A 5072-nucleotide genomic window follows, 5' to 3' on the forward strand; every position below is an offset into this window, starting at 1 on the left:
TGCCTTTCCCTAACAAAGTGGTTCCGGTGGGCAGAGAGGAACAGGTGAATTCTCCTTCTATATTTTCCAAGATTTCTACAGTGAACATGCATAGCTTAAGAGGTAAAGGTACCTGTTACCAAGCCTGATCCCACAGGCGGTTTTCTCACTTCCACAAGCATGGCAGCACCAGCCTCCCACCCCCACAAGAACAAACAAACAAGTGTGATTAAGAAAAACTAAAATAGTGTGAGAACTGAGTGCGGTGATGCATGCTTGTCCTAGCAACAGGAGGCTGAGGCGGGCAGGCGACAAGCTGGAGGCCAGTGTGGGCTACATACTGAGATCCTGTCTCAAGAGAAAACCAAACAAAACCTACCCCAACCCCTGCCTAAAAACACCAAAAACCAAACAAATAAACAAACAAAACTGAGAAATTAAGGGATCACTTGGCCAATCGAAATTCAAAGTCTGTCCTCCATGTTGCACATTTAAAAATTCCATTTAATCAGCTCATCCAGAGACTATCCGTTTTAGGAAACTGACTTAAAATAATCTCAGAGGAAAGAGGTTATTAATCAGGTGAATACATAACCAGATCATACTGTATTAGTAGCTCTATCCCTTTTTAGGATAAACAATACTAGATCATTTTTTAACGAACAAGCACCAAGTCATAGAGTGACTACGTGTCAAGAGTTTGAAAAGCCAGGGACTGGAGAGACATCTCAGTGGTTAAGAGCGCTTGATTTCCTTCCAGAGGTCCTGAACTGTTTCCAGCAGCCATGTCAGGAAGCTCACGATCTGTAACTCCAGTCCTAGGAATCTTGAAGTCCTCTAAAGCTTCTGAGAGCACCCCCCCAACACACACACACACACACACAGACACACACACACACACACACACACACACACACACACACACACAGACACACACACACACACACACACACAGACACACACACACACACACACACACACACACACACACACAGACACACACACACACACACACACACACAGACACACACACACACCCACACAGACACACACACACACACACAGACACACACACACACACAGACACAGACACACACACACACACAGACACACACACACACACACACACACACACACACAGACACAGACACACACACACACACACACACAGACACACACACACACACACACACACAGACACACACACACACACACACACACACACACACACAAGATAAATATATATATAACTGAAGAGTCAAATATGGAAGTGTGTATTCCTGAGTTTCTCTCGACAAGCCATCCCTATATAATGAATATAGGCTAGTTAAAATGCAGTGTTAGATTGCTTCTAAATTACACTAAGCCACCCAGTTAACCATTCTAAGAAACTACACAGATCCAACTTAGAGGAAATGCTAGGACCTGTGAAAGAAAAAAATAGTAATTGGCCAGGTGGTGTTGGCACACACAGGCCTTTAATCCCGGGATTCCGGAGGCAGGGGTAGGCAGATCTCTTTTTGAGGCCAGCGTGGTGTGTACATCGTGAGTTCCAGAACAGCCAGAGCTACACAGTGAGCTCCTCTCTCAAACAAACAAACATACAAACGGTAATATTCAGGTACATATATTTGCCCTAGTTAGCTCTGTCAATTTCACAAAGCCTAGAGTCAGCTGAGAAGTCTCACCCGATGAGGGAATGTCCCGATTAGATTAGCCTGTGGATCTGTCTGAGGGGAACCGCCTGGTTAATCGATGTAGGTCAGCCCAGGACCACTGTAGGCAGTCCCATTTTGCGAGCAGGTGGTCCTGGGCTGTGTAAGAAAGCCAAGCATGAGCCCGAGGGTTGCAGCAAGCAGCGTTTCTCTGTGGTTTGCTTCAAGTTCCTCCTCCAGTCCCTGGTCTGATTTCCCTCGGTGATGGACTGTGACTTCTAAGTTGAAAGAAACCCCTTCCTTCCCCCAGTTGCTTTGGTCAGAGTGTTTTATTGCAGTAAACGGAAGGCCACCGCTTTCCAGTTTAGATGCATTTTGACGTATTTGGACTTGACACCCTTAGCTTGTACGGTGAACAGCACGGCCAGTCTTATCGGCCCCTGTTATTCCCAGGGTGCAGTGCAGAAAAAGGCTAGGCCATGTTCTGTGTTCTCGGTGATCCTGTTAAAGTCGTGAATGACAAAATTATGAATGACTGTAACAGCTCTGCATTTCCCTGAGAACAAATCAGAAGGCCACAAGCTCCTGTATAGTCTGCCTCTCATTCACCTCTCCAGTCCTTTCCCTGTGGAAGGAGGCAACGTGGGCTTCTTTTGAGGGTGGCTGCCTTCTGCTATCTCAACACGAACTTTCTATGTGCACACATCCCTGACATGCGTCCAGAAGCATGACATCAGTCCGACTGCATTAGCACTCCATCTAATAGACTCATTTTTACTTAATCAACTCTTTAAAAGCCCTGTCTCCAAATAGCCACATTCTGAGTTACCGAGGATGGGGGAAGGAGTGAGTTAGGGCTCCACCATGAAAACTTTGGACAGACAATTCAGTGTCGAACTAAATCTACCTTTCCCCCACGTGTGCACTTTCCTGTTACAGTACTTCTTTATCTTAGCTTGAACCAAACACGTTATTTCATTTGTACAAACGTTAGCCTTTTTGGTGCAGACAGAACCGGTTGTATCACCTTGTAATGGGCTGTATGACCCGGGGCAGAGTTAGTGTGTCCGTTTTATCTCTCCATTCCAGTTTATGTTACTTTCATGGGCACTTACTCCAACATCTGGCACCGGATGGCTTAAAATATGTTTTCTGCTGCTCAAAATCTGTAACATTTAATCAATTGTACGCGATCGTACTTGCTTTCAAAAGGCGAACAGATTAAGTCCATTTTTGGAGAAACAGTCTGTACCGCAATATCGCGTAATTGCTGTGAAAAACAATGCTTAACGCAGAGCAGTAAGACCATTTCTCAAGTCATTAATGACAACAACGAAAAACCAAACCCTCACTTTGCAAGGCCTAAAAACCGCCTTCAGGCGCTATGCTATTTGGTAAGCCTTATTTTTCAGCAACTAAAGTATTACGGTGACTTCTGAACGAAACCTTAAAGCACAAAAGGCAGTTTCGAAAAATGGCGGGAACACACCACGGCTCGCACTAAGCGAGTGAATTCAAAAGTCAAAAAACAAAATGAAAGAAAAAATGAGCCATGACCCCGACGTGATTCGAACACGCAGCCTTCTGATCTGGAGTCAGACGCGCTACCGTTGCGCCACGAGGTCCTGCTGGGCTGTGGCTCGCGCGGTTTCTTAGGACTCCGAGCACATGGCGGTTGGCGCCGGCCTCCCGCGTCCATCCGCTGCCTCTCACTCCGGAGCTGGCGGAGCCGGTTCTCTCGGCGCCCGCTCCGGCTCTCTCCCTGACAGCTAGCTCTCCGTCTAGGTCGGGAGATCACCAGCGGAGGCGGGAGACTAGGGTTCGCGCCTAACCCGGTCGGCGGGAGGGCGAGGAACCCGCACTTCCGCTTCTTCCCCCCCCCCCCCCGGCCACTTCCGCTCTGGCCGCCCCGCCCCCGCCCGTTAGGGGCGGAGACGCCCTCTCCCCTCCCCCACGCGGTCGGTCTGCGCGCCCAGGGAGGGACCGGCCTTTGTAATCTGGCGGGACGCCACTGCGCACGCGCGGGCCTGCGCCACACGGCGCCTGCGCACCGGCCCCCCCCCCCCGCCCCGCCCCACTGAGTCCCCGCGCTTTCTTCTCCTACCCCCGCGCTAAGCGTTTTCTCTGGGAGAGGGCGATCTCTCGTCTCACCGGGCATCGGCGAACTTAAAAAACGATTGTCCCGAGAGGGACACGGTTTAGGGTTTAAACACAATTCTTCCGCAGGCCGGTAAAATAAAAAACAAAAACAAAACAAAAAGCCTCGACCTCCCCGTCGGGGAATTGAACCCCGGTCTCCCGCGTGACAGGCGGGGATACTAACCACTATACTAACGAGGAGCCGTGAGTGGCTCCCTTCCCAGGTGTCTCCTAAAGGAGAGATGAGGTTTCTCCAGGTTCCAGCTCCTCCCCCGAGGACCGAGGATGGAAAATTGGACGCCTCGGAACGAACGGCTGTTGCACTTGTTTATCTGGCCATGTTGCTGGTTCTCGCCGTCTCTTTAGAAGAAAACGCACTTCCAAGTTCACTCCAGCGAACTACGTGAACATTCCTTGGCAGAGCTCTAAGCTCTCCCAATGTGTCAGGCTTTTTTTTGTGTGTGTTTGAGTTAAGCGTGATGAAGGGCATGTGAGTTGAGGTCCTCACAAATTCGTGTTTCACTTGGAAGTTGAAGGCCAAGTGCATGGTATGGTCAGAGCTGTTCCGCAGCCCTGTGTCTTCGAACGATCCGTCAGCGTTCCTGACACAAAAGGATCCGTGCGCAGGATTAGCTACCTTCAAATGAAATTTTGCTGATCGACTGACTTCCTATGCCCGTCTTAAGGTGTCTACAACTTAAAAATGACAGAAATAAGTTTGTACACGGCTAAGGAATCCTGCAGTTAGAGAATTAAAAACAAAGATGTACCATCTGATTAACACAGGGCTGTGAAAATACACCAACAGGACCAGTAGGAGCATTTGGGATATACTAAGCCGTTTCGTAAACAGGATCAAGCCATTTTTTTTCCCCCCAGGGGAACAAGGAGGGCCTCACTTACAAACTTTTACTTGGTCACCAAGTGCATTTATACAGCCATAGATAAACAGACACCATTGAAAGGATTCCGGAGCTATATGGAACTTACAACGTACCAGACATTGTATTAGATGCACTGGAAGATCTTAATGGGTAAATCCCGACCTTATGGGGCTTACGTTATCGTAAAAGCCAGACAGACAATAACAATATAATATTAGAACGGTCACTCATGTACCTTCGGGTCCTTTTCTTGCAGTGTGTTAAGAACTAGTGAATTTTTATAGATCATGAATTACATGGTAATTAAAAAAAATAACATCTGCTGGCCAAGGTTATTTGTTTAATATAGACAGAAATGGCCATTTCTGAGGTGTGTTTTGGCCCGTTCCTTTTTTTTTTTTTCACCTCTAACTAT

The 5072-nt window shown here is 47.9% G+C and overlaps 2 non-coding genes across 2 annotated transcripts; both read right to left on the bottom strand.

Annotated features, from left to right (window-relative positions):
- Positions 1-3187: 3187 nt before the first annotated feature.
- Positions 3188-3259, bottom strand: Trnaw-cca (transfer RNA tryptophan (anticodon CCA)). The gene has a single exon. It is a non-coding gene; the product is annotated as a tRNA-Trp (tRNA).
- Positions 3260-3902: 643 nt separating this feature from the next.
- Trnad-guc (transfer RNA aspartic acid (anticodon GUC)) lies at positions 3903-3974 on the bottom strand. Its single transcript has one exon. It is a non-coding gene; the product is annotated as a tRNA-Asp (tRNA).
- Positions 3975-5072: the final 1098 nt, after the last annotated feature.

The sequence above is a fragment of the Peromyscus californicus genome, unplaced genomic scaffold (assembly GCF_007827085.1).
Source record: "Peromyscus californicus insignis strain IS unplaced genomic scaffold, ASM782708v3 Scaffold_24__1_contigs__length_46423439, whole genome shotgun sequence".
In the NCBI taxonomy this organism is placed as follows: Eukaryota; Metazoa; Chordata; class Mammalia; order Rodentia; family Cricetidae; genus Peromyscus; species Peromyscus californicus.